Source organism: Sturnus vulgaris, chromosome 14, assembly GCF_052056855.1.
Source record: "Sturnus vulgaris isolate bStuVul1 chromosome 14, bStuVul1.hap1, whole genome shotgun sequence".
NCBI classification, from domain to species: domain Eukaryota; kingdom Metazoa; phylum Chordata; class Aves; order Passeriformes; family Sturnidae; genus Sturnus; species Sturnus vulgaris.
Genome location: NC_142256.1, coordinates 7,064,515 through 7,086,086, shown reverse-complemented (window position 1 = coordinate 7,086,086; position 21,572 = coordinate 7,064,515). Strand labels below are relative to the sequence as shown.

At 39.0% G+C, this 21,572-nt stretch overlaps 1 long non-coding RNA gene across 1 annotated transcript in view; it reads right to left on the bottom strand.

Annotated features, from left to right (window-relative positions):
* Positions 1-19,440, bottom strand: part of LOC148222131 (uncharacterized) — a 36,305-nt gene extending 16,865 nt beyond the window's left edge. Inside the window, exons 1-2 of the long non-coding RNA XR_015806920.1 lie at positions 17,700-19,440; positions 16,707-16,856 (exon numbers count right to left, since the gene is read on the bottom strand). This is a non-coding gene — a long non-coding RNA (uncharacterized LOC148222131). The remainder of the gene's footprint in view (positions 1-16,706; positions 16,857-17,699) is intronic.
* Between the last annotated feature and the right edge of the window lie 2,132 nt (positions 19,441-21,572).

Below are 21,572 nucleotides of genomic sequence, written 5' to 3'. Positions count from 1 at the left end.
GGGGCTCCTGCTGATCCCCCAGGATGGCAAGGGCAGAGCTGTGACTGTCCCAAAGCTGATGTGACAACACAAGAGGACAGGTCTGCAAGACTCGGCTCAAGTTTAAATCTTTTGTGCTCTCAGCTGACAGGCTGAGGAGAACTGCACCACAGGCAGCAGGGATGGGTCAGGCTCTGGTGGTGATGGGACATCACACTGTGAAGAACAGCACTGGAGGGGGGAATCTTTAACATCATTGAAAAAAAAAAAAAAAAAACAAAAAACCCACAGCGTCTTGTCTTTAATTCAGGAACGTGCTCAGAGATTCAACAGTTGCCTCTAAGGTGACACACTGGAAAAGCTTGCTAAGGATTATACAAGGCACACACACAAAAAAAAAAAGGTCATAAAAGAAAGATAACTTTTTAATTTTTCCAGGGCATCTAGGTAATGCTGAATAAACACAGAGCAGCAAACATAGAGGTTGGTAATTTATAATAGAAGACAATGGAATGACATGATTCTTCAGTAAACATATTATCTCTAACACTAGAATCAATTAAAAATCAAGGTTAAGTGAAAAAAGATTCAATTAGTATGCATTAAGAAATAAAAAATATCCCCTAGAAACTCCACATTCACACGAAATAAAATTCCTTGTGAAGAACAGATTGATTCCCTTCTAACTGCTTTTATTGCCAAAACCTCTGGAATATTTGAAGAGTTCAGTGCACCTAACTATGAGTTTTTGAAGCTACAAATCCTGACTGTCCAGCAGACAGTAACCAAAGATTCGAGGCTTTTAATTATTCCAAAAAATTCAAGATGGTAAGCCTGTCATCTCTGACAAAGAGAAGCTGAGGGAAGAGCAGCAAGTCAAACCATCATTTAAGACGAGCCCGTTTTTAAAATGAATTCCCTTTGGAAAAATTCTGACAAGTTTGAATAAAAGGGAAACAAATTTTGAATTACAAATAATTATTGCTTTGGTTATTGAGGTTTATTTTGTGACTACAATGTGTTCTCGTCTCAGCTTCTAAACTGACAATTACTCAGCTGAAAAGCAGTGTCAGCACAGAGATATGATGAGCACTCCAAAGCCACCCAGGCATTTCAGAGCAGACTTCCCTCTGCTGTGCCTCTATTCCCCCTCATTTCAGTTCTAAAAGAGTGAAAAAAAAAAAAAGTTTAATTTTCTTAATTGCATGTGTTATAAAAACTTACACAGCAGCATCACCAGTGAGAAAGGAGAAAAGCTGAAATAACTTCACGTTCAGAAGCACTGGGGTCATTCGTGAATGGCTTCAATATCTGCAGAGATTTTTATTTAGTGGACTGATTTCCTCCAGCTGAAACTGTTAAAAAGCTTTCACCCTTTCTTCATGGGTCAGCACAGAAGGCAGGAGGAGGACAAAGTCTTACACTGCCCCTTCTTTGTCTTTTCTGTCCCTATGCATAGGCCACGGTAAAAGGGTTGACTGATGGACCTTTCTCCAGAATATTGGGTTTTTTCACTTAGCTGAACCTCCCAAAAATCCTTTCTGGTGAAGCTTTTCCCCTGTCAAGTTCATGCAAAGGAAGTTAAGAAAACTTCTCACTGCTTATGCCACCCAGCACTTTATAAAAGGGGATTTAGGTTTTGACAATTAAAAAAAATCTTGCTGACTAATTGATATTCTTGTGCTAGCCTATAACATAAGTAAGAATGTCTTCCCAATAACAATTTCAAAAATCATTTCTTAGGGCTTGATTTCCAATTCAATCCAACAGTAAATCTAGTAAGAAATTTATATGACTTAATTTAAAGCGTCTAATTGAATGATTTAGCTTTGTGTAGATGTAATGAGCCATTTCATAAAATCAATAACATTGTAAAGTATAAACTAAATTATTATAAATGAAGGCAATAAAAAAAGAGCTCCTCTGTATTAGGCAGGGTGACACTTGATTAATGGGTTATTATTGTAGGTTGCAGCAGAGCAGGCAGAAGAGACTGGGGTGATATTTTCAGAGGTGCAAAGGTTGGCTGCCCAGCATGCAAACAGCATCCGTGCTGGGAGCCCAAATTCCACACCCAAAAATGAATTCCCAGCAACACCAACTGAAGGGGTCAGTGCTCTCCAGGAATTAAACCTAAATACCTCCTTAAAACACACACAAACTTCCTTCTGTGCATGAGGAACATGTTTAGAATATTCTTATTTAGACAAATGCAACATTATTTGCTAACCAACAAAAACGAAGGGCTCGAAATTTCCTCCAAAAATCACCATAAAAGTGGGACAAGTGCAGGTGGCTTCATACACAAAATGTGACACCCATGTGCCCCCACAGCCACACATCTCCAACAGGATAAAAAAAGAGTCACAAGTTCTGGGCCAAACCAATGACTTCAACACTGTGTCTGTTCTTCTTGCCTTTGCTAAAGTGCAATATACTCAGAAGTTTTCAGAAATACTTGATTAATTACACGGATGGAATTTGATTTGCAGACATGCAAAATAGTGCCACACACTTACACTGATATTTCACTCCACAATAAAATTCTAATAAACACAAATACACATTAGTATATGGGCACATATATGTGTCCATATCAATAATGTAAATTATATTGGCACATATTTCATACAGAAATATGTTCTATATTCCATACCTTATGCAACACACAGTTATAAAATGCAACAATATAAATACAACAATGCATCAGCTAAAATATGACATAATAAATATAATTTCTATGTTTCCTGTATATTAAATATGTTATATAGATATAAGTGTGTACATTGACTGTCTGGGCTGGAATAGCTGCAGCTCTTTTAGGCCTAGAGTTAACAGATTAGAGAAAGACAAGAGGAACTGTATTATTTTCATCATATGATGAATGAAAACAAGAAAGAGCCTTTCCTTTGGTTTCTCTCAGTGATTCTACACCTCCAGAAACAATCTGAGGACAATCAAAGGAAAAAAAAAAAAAAAAAAAAGTAATTTCTTTCTTGCAAGAAATGCAAGAAAATGCATTAACGAAAAGAAAGATCTTTTAAATAAAAAACCCACAAATGTCAAAATTTCGACCATAAGCAAGAAAAACCCAAACAAACAAACAAAAAAAAAAACCCAAGCCAGGATCTCCCCAGATTTCAAGCATGGTCCTCGAGTTCACTAAACCCAGCATCATTTATTGCCCTGCAGAACATACAGTGGCTCATGCAAGAGGAATTGGCCTCCAGAACAGCACACACAAAAAAAATCCATTTCTCCCACCAAAGATTTTGCCTCTTGCACCAGAGCATCTCTGACTTAAAACATCCCACAAAACGCAAACTACAACACGCAGTGGAACACAGCTGTGATGAAGAGAAAACAAGAATGCCCCAGGCAGGAAAAGTCTTGATCTACAACCCTGCTTGGGCAGCACAGAGGAACAGGAAAAACAAAAGCACAGGTCAGCCTCGGGCCCCAATGGATTAATAGAGGGAGGCAATCAATGATCTGAAAAAACTACGTGCAAAAATCAAGCCACATGCTCGCTGAGCTGCAGATTTATAGTGAAATCCAGATCTTAAATTTGCTCTAAAATGGCCAAATGATGGAGGGCAACAAGTCTTTTCCAAAGGCAAGAGCAGCACCCCTGCTGTTATCCCTGGATAAGGCAGGGAAGAGAGACATCTAGCTGCTGAAAGGCAGTCAGCAGGAAAATCCAAATTTAACAGCAGCACCCCAAAGTTGTGAAGCCTGACCCTGTGTGTGACAGCTCCTGGGACAGCTCTTGGCTGTCACACACTGGGGAGCCAGAGCAGCAGCTCAGGAGGGAGGGAGGGATGAAAAGGCAATGGATTTTCAGCAGGGAAGATAAAAAGTGAAGGATTGCTCATCTCTGAACCGGAAGAGTGGCTTTTGCTTCGAAAACTAAAAGAAAGATTGCCTTCCCTCACATGAGTGACGACAGTCAGGAGCCTGGCTGGACACAGGAGGAGGAAAACATTCTTTATACTGCAGGGCAGTGATGGCCTGTGCAGGGAGATAAGGAGAACCTGGTCAGCACAGCAGCTCTGCCCACTGTGGGACACGCAAGTCAGGCTGAGAACAATATAAAGAGTGATTAATTTGGTCCCTGACAATTCAACGAAATATTTAAGAATGTATTTTTCAGGGGAATTTCCTCCTGAGCATTTCCCATTTTATGCAAAGCAGCTTTTCCAAGTGGAGATTTCTGCCACTTTGTGTTGATCAGAGGCTGCATTTTCTCCACAAAGCCCAGCAGTAAGGTGGCACAGGGGACAGGCAGGGCAGTCACTGACACCTGGCTGTGTGTCTGCAAGGAAGGAGGGAGAGGCACACAAAATTCCCTACAAAATACCTGTTCAATCAAATGTTGCATGTAAGCAAAACCTTATAAAAGAAAAATAAAATCAGGCCTCATTGCTATTTCAGCGAAACTAACAGCTAGCCTGTTAAGTCCCCATAAAAAAATTAATTCTAAGAATGAAAATCAGTTTGCATAACAATCTATTCTTGTGGAAAAAAACAGGTTGCACCTGCAAAAACAAAAATTCTATCTCATAAAAATCTATAACCCCCCCAACTATATAAAAATAGAAAAGTCTAATAAACATGTACAATAACCCTCACCAACCAATAATCTGAGCTTCACTGACCAATTAGATTCAAACATGATACCTTCTGATACCATTTAAAAATGAGCTCTGTACAATAAAATTCAACTATCCTGCACAAAAAACCCCAAGTATCTCATCTCATCTGATTTCTACATCTGATGCAAAGCTGACAACAACAACCAAACACTGGAAATAGGGAGATACCTGTGACCTTTTCCAAAGTTTAGGATATCTGTTGTTAACAATGACTTTATTCAACGATGATTGAAAGGATTTTTCACATCTGATGTACTGGTACAAGCATCAGCAGTGTTAATCCACATCTTCAGTTCATCATTTATTTTCCTTTAGGAGATTTGAAACACATTTATCTTCCTAGACTTTTTGTATCTTGAACATTTGGCATTTCGGGGGTACATTGTGCTAAGCACTTTGAAATGCCAGGTTTGGCCCTCTTAATGAACCCCTAATGCTAAGTTAGAACCAAAAATGATCTATGAAAACCAGTTTGGTTGTGTCTATAGCATGTGAGGAGAGGTTTTTAAGGATCAAAACTTTAGAAACTGTAGAGGCTGAAAGGCCTCTGTCTGAGAAGTTTGCAGGTATAAAAGTGTGAGTTCCCAGAAATTGAAGAGAAGGAGAGAACAGACCACAGAGCTGCTCTGGGGGCAGCTGCAAAACCCAATTCCAGGACACCAAACAGCCCTGTAAAGGGGAGGCTGCCACAAAACGCAGCATCCACGGATGAAAAAAGAAAATAACATATGAAAAGTTCACAAATGAAGGTGTCACTGCAGATCTTACAATCCAACAAAGCCTGAGAATAGTATTAGGTGAAGCACAAAGCATCTGATTTGTAGTGAAGGACAATTCCCTTCCACAGAGTTCTGCTGTGGACAAGTGTAAAGCAGATTGTACATTTAAGAATAAAAAGCCTGATCTTGAAAACAACTAAAATGCCAAAGATGATGAAGAATGCCAACGACAGAAAAACTAGAATGCAAGAGCTCTTCCAGCCCCAGCCCCGTGGCTTCAAACACTCCTCATTCTCTCCCCAGACAGAAGTTGCATTTCTTTACCTCAAGCAGAAACTAAGAATAAATAGGAGTTAGGGAGGGGGAAACAAGAGAAGTAATTTGCCTAAGAGAGTTAAATGAGATGACTCTGGTCTATTTTCCTTTGTTATTCCATGCCTAATGAAGTGTCTGGGTAGTTGGAACAGCTCCTGCAGCATGATCTGATTGTTGTAGTTGCCTGTTTGTTTGCCGTGAGTTATTGTTTTATTTGGCTCTCATTCCGGAGCTGTTTCCCTGCTCTGTTGGGCAGACGGATGCTGCTGGATCGTGTTTATGAGCTGTAAATGATTGGGGAGCTGCTTCTCCAACATAAGAGATTATGAGAGACAGAGAGAGGGGCTGTGCTGGGCAGAGCACAGACTGCTGCAGCATATGATGGTCTGTCTGTGTCCAAAACCCAGAGCAGCATTTGAATGCACAACTGAGTGTGTTGTTTGTTTGTTTCTTTTCCAAAAGCAAGTCAGTTGGTCAGTGAACTCTTAAAATTGCACCATGTCCTTCATACCAAGCAGCATCTTGAAGGATCCAGCATGGTGAGCATCAGTGCCTCCAACAGGGGCTTCTTGCAGCCACTTGTATGTGCCTGGGGGAAGTATGACAAAGAGATTTCATCTGCCCAACTGTAGCTTCTGGCTTCCTGTTTTGAGTTATAATCAATATTTTCGTTTATGCCCGAATAGAACATCAATCACCTAACACCACGCTGTATAAATCAAATCTTGAAATTAAATTCTCGCGCTTCGCTGCAAGTACGAATGGAATATTTTGTGATTGTCCAGTGCAAATCTGTCAAAAACTTTCTGGACTGAAGAAGATTTTGGAAAATTTACTTACCCCTTCTGGAAAAAACTTGGACTTTTCAGCTTAAGTTCCTTATTTCTTTAACTTCTTTAAAGCCACATAGGATCACAGATAGTAACAAAATATTCTCTGAGCTAAGGAAGGGGGCAAGGGGAAACCGAGGGGGAGGAGAAAGGTTGTGATCTTTCACAAAAACAGGAATTGCAAATGCCAGACCAAAAATCTGGAACCTAAACATCAAAATCACAGCATGCACCCAAAACCTCCATTAGAAAGTAACTTCTGCCCTCTGCTAAGGGGATTAAAAATCTGCAATAGCACTGAGGGCTAAAAGATTGTCCTTTCAGTTCTCCTCATGTTAGGTGTTATTAACAAGGGCCTTTTGTGATTCTCCTGCACAAGGGCACTACAGCAAATTCCAGTTCATTATTTAAAGGGTTTTCACCTGATTTCAGGAACACTGAGAGCTCAGAAATTCTCCTGAGAAATCTCTCTCCCAAGAAACACTTCATTGCAACCATCCTTTTGAATAGGAAGGCTTATGCTATGATGCATTTTAGGCACAAAACAGAAAAACAATGATTTCATCAGGAGAAACTATGTGAGAAAATAAAGATATTAATGTAATTTTAAAGAGGTCTTAGGGTACTACAATGCAGAACATCCAGTCATCACCTACTTCAATAGTAACTCTGTTATTTCTTATGTTATTTACAGTTTAACATTCAAGTTCCTTAAGAGCTCAGAACTTTGCTTCTGTTTAGGCTGGGACAAAGGAGTTGGAAAAATGAAGTAACAAACAGTGGCAACATTTGTATCACAGTTTGCTTTCCCAGCCTCTGTGAATGAAGTATTGCTGCTTTGGCATGGTAGGGAGCCAGGAATCCTTGGATATAACCTCAGGGATACTTTGCTCAAATCCTCCCTTTCCCACACTGGCAATCTCCTACAAGATCAGAGCTACTGGGACAACCAGTTATCCTTGTGCCTGTCAAAGAAGTGCTGAGGAAAAAAAAAAAAAATCTATCTGTGAGAAACCAAAGGTACCTACACATGGATAGCCAGCTGATTTTCTCACTCCACCAAAGCTTCCCAGCCCTGCTTGTGGACATGGCAATAGACACAATTCCAGCTCTGATCTTTACTGCTGAGCCTCTGAGGTTTCAAACACATTTGCTCAGCTCTGCTGTGTCCCAAAATAAAACCTTTCATTTGGTTTTCCTGCTCTCTGCTCCACGTGGGCACAAAGGCTGGGAGCAGCTGCAGGGTCTAAATGAACCAGGCTGAGTTAGGCTTGGGCTGGGGCTTTGCCTCCCCCTGAGCCCTGGGCTGGGGAACACTTCCAAATCCTCTGCAGGGCCAAGCACCATCAAGAGTTAAGGCTACAAGGCACCTGCAAACCCAGTTGGATGGGCTGGCTGTGCTGCCAGCCCCTGCCATCCATAAATTCCACTCCTGCACACGATATTTCAGGCAGCCACTGAAAAACGGGTGACACAGTTGGTTTCACTGGCGGAGCACACAAGGTTTTATTTGTCAACAAATGGGTTTCATGATCCATCATTAACACTTGATTGATTGGCCCAGCACTTTGGCAGGGTGGTTTTTTATCACACTTTTCTGCAGCAGAATGTATTTCAGGAACTGTCTTACACACTGATTTGCTGGCAGAGGCTGTGCTGGCAGAAGGCAGAATGTTTCCTTGCATTCTCTGCTGGTCAGTGTGAGAGTGTGGAGTGGATAACGTGAGGGACTACGTTATGGCTTTACATCTGTTTTTGTTATGATCAGATCTGTTCTGCCTCTTATGACAACAAAAACAAGTCTCATTTTGTTTCCTCGCTCATCGAAGGCAATCCAGATTCTCAGTTGTAAAAAAAAAAATAAAAAAAAAATAAACCTAACCAAAAAAATGCCCAGCCCAACTAACCGTTCTATAACCCAGATTTTAAATATTCATCTTTACACTTTTTCCATCTTTCTTTGTGCAATAAATACATTCAATCAGAAGAAAAATACACTAACTCACTGTGACAGATTGGACTCCATCTGTCAAGATTTCATGTTTGATATAGACTGGAAATTGTAGATAAAGGGGAAATATTCAGGTACTGTTCTTTCAATGAATGTCCCGGAGGGAGATTAAGGGAATGATAAATTGGTTATGGTTACACCCTGAGCCAAGCCATTGGAAGCCTAATTAGAATCCAGAAGGATTGCAGCCAGGAAAGACAGATGCAGAAAAGAAGAGAGCTATGAGGAAAAGGATTTTAGTTTCAACTGGGACAGAACAAATGTACAAATGACCTAAAGTATTAGCCAGGAAAGAGTATATTTTGTCATCTTGTTACAGAAGATGTTCCTGCAATGAACATCCTTGCAGGATCCCAAAAGTTCTACATTCAATGAAAGATGTTTTTGAAATAAGAAAAGAGGAGGTTTGCTTAAAATGCATTCAAGGGACTAATAAGAATCCACCAACTCATTTTAGGGTGAAAATTAGAAATCCAGAAGACTTGCCTTATGACAGCATCCTGCATGATTTTGAACAATTAATTTAATTTACCTGAGTCTCCTTGTGTGCTAAGAGTCTCCAACGTCTTTTTCTGGGGGAAAAAAAAATATGACAGCAAGGAACTGTCCCAGTACTGACAGGGACTAAAAACAACTGGAGACACACAGCGACTTTCACACTAAGAAGAAGAAAGTGTCTTCAGGTGAGAGCACGGGAACAAATATTAATTCCACCTAATCAAGACAAAGCCAAGTGCCTGACAAAGAACATTTATGCAAAGTGACTCTGCCGTGCTGCAAGGATGCAGTGACTCGGTGACAGGCCAGCAGGGCCAGCAGAGGCCACCGTGCCCCTGGGGTGATGCTGACAGGACAGAGGGCAAGTCCAGCTGATGGGCTGAGCTGAATGCACGATTGGATTTTAGCCACAGGAACCTCAGTCAGGAGCTCAGCAGATGCCAGGGCTGCAGGAGCAATCCCGGAGCACAGAGTGACACTCTGAGAAACTCTGCAATATCCTGGTGCTGAATTTCTCACAGCTCACAGGGTGTCACTCCGGCCCGAACAATAAAACCTGCAGCACAGATTGTATCTAGTTTTCCCTTAAATCCTAACAGAAAATCCCACAACCACAACAGGAATCATCCAAAAGGAGTGTGGAATAGATTCTGCTCTGTTAAAACAAAGGGAAAATGAAGACCCTGGCTATTGGGTTGATGAGAAGAGCTGCCTGCAGGAAAGGTCACCAGCACCTCTCCCTGGTTTGATGTTTGTCACACTTTGCCTTTGGCTCTCTGAGCCTGCTCAAAATCTCGACCTTCAGTCACTACAGCAGCCCAGGAGCACAGGATTAAATAAATAACCTTCCCTGTGGCACAGCAGAACTCCATCCCTTCTCAATCACAAACAATGAAGCTTTTCCTTTTCAAACCCTCCTCCTAGAATTTCTGCTTATGAATCTTTGAAGACAAAGCCACTGCTTCCAGAAGAAGAAAAGAAATATTCATTTTGTATTTATGAAGGAGCTATTAGTAGCAGTGAAATTTTCCATGCAACACATTCCTTTAAATGAAATTAATTAGATAAAAGTAGCACAGGCTTGAGGAAGAAAGAAATCCAGACACTTTCCCTGACAGACATGAAAACAGAGACAGATATATCCATATTAACAATACAAAATATTATTAATTTCCATGTATATTATCTCACCTCAAAGAAAGACAAATACTATTGATAACAATGTTACTTGTGGGATGTTAAGTGGTTAAACTTTTCAGTTAAACTGTTTTGGCCTGGGAAAAGCAAGACAAATTCATCTCAGAATTTTGTATAATGCATAAGGCCCACAGAGCAAGTGTCAAACAGGACAATGAGTACAACCTCATCATTAAGCTACAGACAATAAAAGATCAATCAATAAAAGATCCCTGACAAATGTGCTTGAAAATACTAAACCAAAGAATTCTTGCAAGCAGTAATATGTGATTTTTGGCCAGCAAGTTCCAATAATTGATATGTCTGTGCATTTATAGTGCAGGAGGGTTGTTTGCACAACAGTGCTGGGTTCCGACATTATTGATAATTTTTAAGGTAGAAACAAACTTGTTTAATTTAATGACAGAAGATAAAATTTAAATTAAAAACCCAGCCCAACTCCTCGTAGCTGTGACACTGCACTGGAGTACCAATGTTCAGCAAAGAAAATCCAGAGGATATTACTCCATGCCCAGTTTTATTTCAGTAGAGTTTTATCCCTAATTTACTATCTCTTCCTACTTAATTTAGTCTCTTGTTTCTGACCTATCAAACTAAGAAATGGACACTACAAAACTAATTACTTCTTTTTTTTTTTTTCTTTTAATTCCCTCAAAGGCTAAGGAACTAAACATCACAACAGGAACTCCAGCAGTAATTGGGCTTCAGTGTCACTCTGTGCCAACCACCTCTGAGCTGAACTGCAAACTTTAATTTAACAAACATCATTGGCCAAATTGAGAAGCCTCAGCCCATCAGAGATCTTTGTGAGGATGACACTGAGCTGCAAGTTTTCAGTGCACAGTGAGATATGAAAGTTGTTTGCATTAATAATGACAGACATTGGACACAATTATTGTAAATACAATCAACTTTTCCCTAATCATTTCCCAAAAGCAGTGTTGCTGCTATGTGATGGATTAAAAGAACAGCAATGCAGAGCATTATGAAGAAAAGGAAATGGAAGCAGTTTATAAATGGCTTTCTGCTTTAATTTATATGATCTCCAAATTTCAACATGGTCCAACCCACCTGTCAGCAGTGCTATCAAAAATATTTTAATTAGCTTTAAGCTTTATTGTTTTTTTTAAATTATGGCAAGAATAGTGGGTGTTTGGGCTTGATTTTTTTGTTGTTCTTTGTAGTTTTTTGCAAACATCTCATCAATATATTTGCTATTTTGCTACTTTAATCTGCATTAGTGACAGAGGAACTGGAGGTTTAAGTCTGAGGATCACCCAGCTTCTGACACTGGGAAGATTTAAGGATGACAATTTGGAGATCAAGGGAACTTTACTGCTGCCAGTGGAGGCAGGCAATTTTGGGATTTAAGTAACAAAAGCAGCAGTCAGACCATGAGATTTATTTCCTTGATTTTTAACACTGTATTTGAGAAAAAAAACCATTAATACAGATCTCTCTGGGGTTTAGCTCATAGAGGTGAATAGGGCACTCTCATACATTGCAATTTTGGTATCTTTTTAATGTTCCAGGCAGGGTATCTCCCAAACACAGCTGAAAATCTTTTTTCATATATCCCTTACTACATACAGAATAACACCAAGTGTGGCCTTGACTCTGATTTTTTTTTTTTCTCTCTGTACAGCTCAATATTCACAAAGAGAGCTTTGCCATCCCCAATGAGGAATTACCTCACCTCCTTCCTAACATGTGCACAATACTGCTGGCTGCTTTTCAGACACAACAATTTCATTTCCTCACTTTACATGATGCCTAAATCCCTGTGCTTTAAAATGCAACCATGAGCTTGCTTCTTTGGAGTTTGCTTAAGCTGAGCTTTCTAGCTCAGTTTAACTTTTGTCATGCACAGGCTCCATTGCCTGCCTGTGTCAGAACCAAACTCCAATTTCCCTTTCCTTTGTCACCAAAGTTATCTACATTGCAGAGAGGTTTTATTCAAGCTACAACACTCAATGCATTAATCGCTTTTATTTCCTAATAACAAAGAGAATAAAGGGAATGATAAATAAATGTATAGGTGATGTGATTTAGTAGTGATCCTGCACCTGGAAATGAAATAGTCTGGTCTCCCAAGAGATTGCTGCATTTGTTTTCACTGCATTTATCATCATCTTGATAAATATTATGACTATCTTCAGCTCAATCAACCTTCTGCATGAACATGAAAGATAATTCACCACCTATACAAGTGCACAGTGAGGAAAAAAAAAAGCTCAATTTGGGAAGCAGAGAGGGAGCCTGGTGTGGTTAAGTTTCCTCACTACAGATACCATTTGGGATTCAGTCACTGCTGATATCAAGGAAAAAAAATCTAGCAAACTATCCTATCAGAGAAACCTATTAATTAAAGTGCAGTATAAAGAGAGCAATTAATTATTAGCTGCATAATTGTTCACAATAACCAGTGACAGGAAGAGAGCACTGCCACACTAAGATACACTGGGTGCAATCAGCAAAATTAAACATAAAGGCCTTTTTTATTCCTTTCTAGAAACATATCGAGTAGAAAACATTTCTGGAAGCCATTCATAACATAAAAGGAGGAGAAGTGAATAAAGAAAGAGCCTGTGATTAAGTTGTTGGCAGAAGAACACGGAGTGAATGCCCCAGCATTGATCCAGGCCACATTCCCCTTTCACAGGGCTCTGGGAGCTCACATTTGTTGCACCTTCTGTCTTCTGGACTTGCTGATAACCCAGCAAATATTTGCCAGACAAAGGTTGTTCAACACTTTCTTTACCATGTCAGCGTTTGTGTTCTCTTCTCTGTCTTCACTCTTGTCTTCCATCACGACTCACTCTTCTAATTCCCTTTTTATTTCCTTATTCCTCACTCTAATTTTTCCTAGTTTGTAATGTCCTATTCTCATCTGGCTTTCTAAGCTGCTCAGAGCTCTACTTTTCTTGTCTCCAACTTCATCTCCAACAGTTGCAATCCCTATTACTGAATTTCTTGGATAAACAGAGTAGCAGAACAAAGGGACACAATTGAACTACATTTTCTGAAGAAAATATCTTCTTTTTTTTGAAGATTTTATGGTGAAAAATAAAGTTTAAAAATGTTACTTGAAAGAAGGGGACAGAAGGAGAAAAATAAAACAAAAGATTTCTTACAGATGGGAGAAAAAAAAAAAAAACAAAACAAAAAAAGAGACCAATGCATCACTGAGGTACCAAACACCTGATTTTAGACCAAATGGCACAAGGGATATTTGAAACCACCAGATCATGTGGGAATGGACATTACCTTTATTTGCAGGTGGGGGTTTGGTGTTTTGTTCCTGTACTCAGCAATTCAGCTCCAGCAATCCCAAACACAGCAGAGGCCACCATGATCCACCTGATTTTTGTGGAACCAGGCACCAAGAGATGTCCCCAGGGAAAGTTCACAGAGCTCAGGTTGTTCCCAGCTAAACTTCTCTATTTACACACTCTTCCAACCAGCCCTGGGGAAATGTTAAACTGGACTCAAAAACACCAGGGCACATCTCAGGGCCTGGGACTACTGCAAAGCCAGGTAAAAACTGAATTTCTACAGAAACATCCCTGTACTTTGCTTTGGTTTTTCACTGCTTCAATAATGAGAAAATAAATTTCCTGCAAAATACTTTTCTCTAATAGGATTAATCAGAGTGTAGAAGTATCAGAGACTTTGTGAGGGTGGAGATGCAAATATTACAGTGCCCTGTGTCACCTCTTGGATTTTAAGGAACCCATTTATTTCTTTATTCACAGAAGTGAATTCAGTGTGTTAATTGGGAATGGGAAAGAAATTACTTTCATTCACATACTTCAAATTGATTGGCTGTCTTATTTTGTTACAAAGAGTGAATAAAGCCCTAAACAAATAAACTAATCTACCTAGGCACACAATTATGCATTGTGATTCCTTTTTCTGTGCCCCTTTGTATTCATTTTTGCTGCAAGATGAACAGCCCCAGCCTTCCCATCTCACTGAACATGAGATTTATTTTTTTTTAAAGGCCCTCATTAGTCATTCTTGATAAAAGTCTAGATTAGTTTATTGGCTTCTATTAAAACTACACAAAAATACCGATTTGCTTAAAATGAGTTGTCTTCAAAGATAGTTAAGGAAATATTACTTAGTCATATGTCCAAGGTGAGCAGTTCTATAGTTGATCATTTATAGCTGAGTTTTTTCACCACCAAAAAAACCACCCCAAAAGGCACAGGTATCAAGATATAGAATTGTATTTTTTTTAAAAGTAAATTTTGGTGATCTAGACTATTGACAGCTTACTAGGCAAAGCCAGGCTTCTCAGCAGCATCAGGCACCAGATACCCTCAGACTTCTCACAATTTCTACCATATCATGTCCTGGGGAAATGAGCAGAGTCAAATATATTCAAAAATTTTTCTCTTTCATTTTTTTTTTCAATAGAACTTACCTGATTCTTATATTTAACAGAAAATGTAAACTTTTCTAAAAAGACTTCTGAAGTCTTTTGAGAAATCAAAGTTTTGATTTTGCAGCTTTTACAGATGTAAAATGAAGCTGACATGAACTGTCCAAGTAAGCAGCAAGGTGACTGACAATAAACCTCTCAGAAATAATTTCATTCACTAAATGAGATTTTTTGGAACATTCCTGAACTGTAAATAATATAAAGGTTGGTGCTCAAAGATTAGAGCAAGTTAGAAGATAATTTATTTTCTGTGTGTTTTGCAAAATACAGAAATCCAATTTCCAGCTACTTTTTCCATTACCTGAAATAAATATTGGGGTCTGATCACACATTTAATAAGAATATGCATAACTTTCTGGAAATTTCATCAGGAGAAAGGAGGATATAGACACTATAGACAAACAATTCAAAGAAATGAACCACATTGACTTGGAGAAAAAAAAATGTTTTCCATATTATGATAAAACCCTTTTAGAGTGTTAAAGAAAAATCATCTTCTGCAGTTTCTTGGATATTTTTCTTTGGCTCTGAATTGACAGATTTACTTGGCATTTTGGTAAAATTTATTTCAGCAGCACTGTTCGCTTACCTAAGTGTTTTAAAACATAGAGTTGATTAATAAGCTCAGTTACTGAAACACAGACTTTCAAGAAATCCAAAAGATTATTTCCCAGAAGTTGGTGTTGGTTGTCAAGAAAACCACTGACATGTTTAGTGAGGACACACACTTTACATGTCCTGTGCAATATTGCAGAATTGGCAAAACCCACTTGAGGCTGTGCCAGAATTCTGCTTTTGGTAAGGACAGAGAGGGGACAGCACTGATCCCATGATTTATTCCCCGTTTTTATCCCCCTTCAGGGGCTACATCCCTTTTGGATGACACTGCCAGGCCTTGCTGTGAACCAGATTATTGGGTTTTAAAAGAAAACACAACAAATCCCTGATGCAGGAATGGTTCCAGCCCAAAGGAACAAATGTCAGAGCACAGAGACAGCAAGAATGCCACGGCAGGACAAGAAACTCTAAAAGCTACTGCAGGGGCTTGTCTTGGGGTGTGGGGAGCTCCAAATTCAGTAAGAACTGATAAACACATATATCTATATATATATATACATGAAAACATTTTTGCTCTTGTTTCCACTCGATTGAATTTCCAAATACTTTGCAGTGAAAAGCTGAATCAATTTTAAATCCTAATCAAATGGAAAGATGTCCCCAAACCCAGGGAGCAGAGTCTCCTTGCTCTTTAAAGCAGTGACAAAAGTTGCAATGACACACAGGGAAATAGCTCAGCACTTAGAGCATTTGCTTTGGCTGAATTATTCCACTCTGCCTCAGTTAAGATTGCCATTTGTTAATACAGCACATAATTTGATTTAAAAGTGAGACCAATTCACAGATCTCATGTCTTGCTATCTGTGTGCATTTGCTCCACACAGTGACTGAACATCTTACAACTCCTTGGAAATGCACACTGCAGTGAAATATAATATTTAGCCAGTTTATTACCATTACTAAATGTACTGTTGCAGTATAAATCTTTAAAAGCATGTCAAGACCTACCTAAGCTTTGTGACAGATTGAACCTTAATGCTTGCACTGGCCCAGGAAAAATGTGATTTCCCAATATTACAACAGCTACACAATGTAAATGCTGAAGTCACTGATTACATTCGAGTCAAATATTTATTTACCAACTGACAAAGTGTTACTCCTGGCAAGATAACAAAACTTGATGCTAATTAAGTGCACATTTTTTTCTGATGGCATCCAACACTAATGCAGTTTGTTTAGAACAAAAAAAAAAAAAAAAAAAAAAACACAAAACAAAATACACAGGCATTTCAAAGACTTTTTTTCCCCACCATGAATATGGTATAATTCCATTTCATGGCACTTTTAAAAACATTCTCCCCCTTACACACATCTGACTTTTCTTCACCACAGTTACAAAAGGTGGTGGTAACAAGGTACCATGATTGAAATACCAAAGGAAAAGATATTATTGCATCATGTCACTACTTCAGCCACAAAAAAAAACCCATCACTCACCTCCCCTGAAGATGTGAGGATCCTGGCATGGTACTAAGAGGAAAATACAAACCAGGCCAGAAAGTTCCTGCACATGCAGCACTTCAGGATAAAATTCTGGGAGTTCTGCAGGGAAGGAAGCTGAAGACCAGAATTTGTGATCATGAGAAACTGAAAGACAAAACAGGCTGCATAAACACTGAGAACTTGGTACTGGATCCAACTCATAGGCAAAACAGTATTTTTCCTGTTCTTTCTTCTATTCCCCTCCTTTTCTAAATAGTTATTTATTCTTTTTCTTACTGTTTTCTCCCTTTTTTTTTGATTCTTTGCACGGGATTTGCAAGCCTACAGTCTTTCTCAAATGTTAAATAAAAAATCCAGTCTAATCAAGAAAAATTATATAGTAAAAATTGGCATCTTCACATTGATATCAATCTTGGAAATGGAATCAAAGTTCCTGGCAAGTCTGACTTCCTGAATTGAAACTGGTCTTGAAATTTTTTTCAACAGGGAGAAAAGTTTATCATTTTTCCATTAACGTTGAGATTCACATTTGATAAAGAGGCAGGTAGAGAAAGCATGGAGAAACATGCCCAACTGCCTAAAAGCAAGAATAAAAGTAGGTGGGAGAAATCATGTTGGAAAAACAGACAGGAAGGTGCTAAAAAGGAAAGAAATTCAGTTTAAAACCAAAAAGCCAACAAAACAAACCACAAGCAAACAAAACCCAAAAGGGAATGCATGAAGTGAAGAAAATCAGAATACAGAGGGAGGTAAGGAAAATCAGAATATAGAGGGAGGTAAGGAAAATCAGAATACAGAGGGAGGTAAGGAAAATCAGAATATAGAGGCAGGTAAAGAAAATCAGAATATAGAAGGAGGTAAAGAAAATCAGAATACAGAGGGAGGTTAGGACATGGAAGAATTAATACTGAGATAATCCATCATAACACAAGGAGATGTTTTGGAGCTCCTGCTGTCACTCATTTTCATTAAGGAATGAATACTCACCCTATGGTTTGAGTTTCTCGTGCTACAAGATGCTGATACGCTGTTTTGTGACATTTTCACTCCGAAACATTCATCTTCTTTCAGCTAAACCAGACTGATTAAACTTTAAGCAGAGGAGACACGAGTTAGGCAGGGTTTATTTGTGGCTCACATATGGCTCCTGTCTCTGTCACACACGACACTGGAGCAGCAAGAAAGGGCAACTGTCTAGACCCCACTGAATCACTGGGAGTCCTACAGATGGTTTCTATTAATCTTCAGTTTCCTCAAAAACCTGCTCTTTTTCCCACCTTCCCCTCAATCTGTAAAACCCTGCCCTCCTCCTAAGTCTTGCCTCAAAACTAATTGGTGAAATTGGAGTCGGATTCTGCAAACATTTGCCCACACATGCATGGAAAACTTCAGGCTACGTCTTCATAACGACTTCAATGTGACTCAAATAATTAAAGTTCAAAGCCTATCAGGGATGTCTTGATCCAGGGTAAAAAGTCACTGCCTTCCACGTCACAGCCAGTGAGGATCTGATCTGAGCCATGGAAATGCTGAAATTCAAAAGCAGCCTCGATGTCTGACGTTCACCTGAGGTAGGAGAGCCTCAGGCAAGGCACAGAGAGAAATCAGCCAAAAAGGGAGACAAGGCATGTGAGCAGAGCCTTGCTTGTCCCCTAAAATAATAAAACACAAACCAGCCCCAGTCACAAAGGAGTAAACATCTTTTGTTTTATGAGAAGGTCTCAGATACTCGGGTTTAACAGCCTGAACAAGTGCCCCATAACCAGACACAGAGATTTTGAGTTAATTTTTCCTGCCTGTTGAAGTGTTTTCTGAACAAAACCATCCCCATGGAGGGTGTAAACTTGGCTGATGTAAAATTAAACTCCCAGCAAAGCATTAAGCACCAATCCTTGGAGCTTTGTTGTGCTGGTGTGGGCACTGTGCATGTGTGGCATAAATACAGCCCCGAGCTCTCTGTGTGCCCATTTCAAACACAGGGACAGGCCAAATATCACTGAAAGCAAGATTTTAGAGCAGTGTGGCACGAATTGCACAAGGGGGACAGCAGAGCTCAGTCTGGCTGCTGGGACAGGGATTGCACCCTGAGCCTGTCACAGCTGATGAGCACAATGCCACTGACACTGCACATCACTGGAGACAAAAGCAGGGGTTGGGATAAAGAAAATGCAACTTCTGGGCCTGCTTTGCTGCTCTAAAAATCACAGCAGTTTCTCAAAGAAACATCAAAGGCAGGGTTTTTCATGTGAGATGGATAGGACTCCGTTCTTCCCTACTTCTGCATGCCAAAATATAATTACAGGATGAACTGGACCACGTTTACTGATGATGTAATTCCACTGAAGTTATTTCTGGGAGAAAATCTAATCTAATCCACTAATATAAGTCTGCAGCATGTTGATACCTGATAATTAAACAAACTGGATTTCCCTTTGTCTCATCTGTACTGCTTGGAAAAATCCATTGTTTTAAAAGAAGATTAAATTAATACTTTTCTGGGTGGGCCAGGTTAAGGCTGTGAGGGTGGGGAGGCACCAGAAGAGGCTGCCCAGAGAAGCTGTGGATGCTGCACCCCTGGAAATGTTCAAGACCAGGCTGGATGGGATTTGGAGCAGTGGAAAGTGCCCCTGCCTATGGGGGCAAGGCTGATTTTTAGGGTTCCTTCCAACCCAAACCATTCTATGATCCTATGACCAGTAATTAGGTGTGTCACCAAAAAAAAAAAAAAAGTGAAATTATTGACCTCGGGTAGGATGATATTAGCCTTTTTCCTGTACAAGAAGCTGCCTTTTAATTTCACAGAATAAATTTTAGCAAAATATTGATGTCCTAGGCCTGGTTTCAGACATTAACACAGCTGAAAGTGGAACATGGATGTTCATTTGCTTTTCCAGAGGGATGCAGAGACAGCTCTGCCAGCTCAGCACAGAGCAGGAGAGCAGAGCTGTATTCACCAAATAGAACATCAACATCTGGACTCTCCCAGCTGTTTTTAACTCTGTTTAAGGTAAAAAAATCCATATGATCTAACAACCATGTCTCCACTTGGACTGAGCAGGTAGAGCCAGAGATTTAACACCTCCTTCAATTGACTCTGCTCACATCTCCTCTCTGCACCTTCCTAATTCCATTCACTACTCTTGTCCTTGCATATGTTTTTGCATTATTCAGTAGCAAATTCAGACCTCGGGCATAAACAAACAAATCACATATGTTTCATTAGCTACAGCAAGGTCTAATTGCACTAACCAGAAACACACAGGAAATCAAAAATGTTCAGAATTGTTACTATAGCCACCACAAAGTACAAATACTTAATACAAACTTTATCATATAAATAATTTAATAGAGAGAAACCTAATGAAAATGAAAGGACACCCAGAAAGGAATATATTTTAAAGCACTAACACCCCATGGAAAAAAATATATTCAGGTATAAAGTGGCCAAACACAATTATAACTTCAGGTTCTCAATAGCAAAATGGGTTTCAGACTCTCCTCCCATGCAGCAGAAACAGTTGAGGTTTTCCACTAATGAAGAAACAAATAAAAAACACACAACAGAAAATTCCAGCTTTACAGAAGAGGAGGGGATCAGGACATAATTAACAGAGCCAGATTGCTTTTCTGGTCCCAGAGTAATGTAATTGTTCTACGTGTTCCTTCAAACCTAAAGTTATTTTTTAAAACTCCTTGTGTACCCTCAGCTTCTCACATTTCTTTTATGTTGCTTGATTTGTCTCAGTTTGGCTTACAGGTTTGATAGGAAATCATCATTAACCCTGGAAGATTTATAAGCATTCAATGAACTTTCAGGAGAGTACAGAGAAAAAAAAAAAAAATTCTGTATCTGTAATAAAACTACATATCCAGAAACAGCATTAAATATGAGAATTTCAAAGAATATCCTAAAATAGTGATTTTTTTTGGTGTCCATTCTGAACATTTTGCTTGCTAAGTTAAGACATTAACCAGCAAGAACAAAAACCACAACCAGCTTTCAAGGAAAACAGTTACTCCTACTCGATCAAAAAGTACAGACACCAAATATTTCTAAGTTTGACAGTCTTTGTAAGAGACTTATGTTTAAAGAAAAAAAAAAAAAAAGTGGCCCAACTGCAGCCTGAAAAACATTTTTAAAAAGAAAAACAGTTTTAATACCATACAGTCTCTACTGTTAACAAGGGGTAGATGCATCTCCTGAAAAATCAGAAAAAGAAACTCCTGTTTTTCTATAAACAGCTATAGATTATATTTATACATACATTATATTATATTTATATTTTATATATTTATATGCTTACATGTACATAAATACAAACAGAGGGATAAAATAAATACCTGCACTGAAAGAGGTGACAATGCTAAAGACCAGAAGTGAGCCATCAAAATTTATCACAACTTACTCCAGTTAATAACAGCAAGGCTTGGACCATATTTTGCATCTATTTTAAGAACAAACATTCAGTCAAATATCAGCAGTTATCACAGATCTAACAAGAGAATAATTTTTTTCTCTATTTTGCTGGGAATGATTAAGAAACACCAAATTTTTGGGAGTTCCCATCTCCCTCTGCCTCAGCTTCGTATCATTACAAAACAAACCCTGAAAGGAATTTCATAGGAGAGGTGAGCATTAGCCCAATTTATTATTTCTCATCATGAAGAGTAAAAAGGTAAATTCAGATGAAGACAAATGGGAGCCAAGCATTTCAGGTATCTTCTTCTAATTAGGAAAGTGTCAGAACCTCTGTCCTAAATTTGTTCTGTCAAAAGTAATAGAACAGATCATTGTTTCCAAGGCTAAGACACATTAGAATTTTTATTAGGAGCTCCTAACAAATGAGAAATACAAGAGCA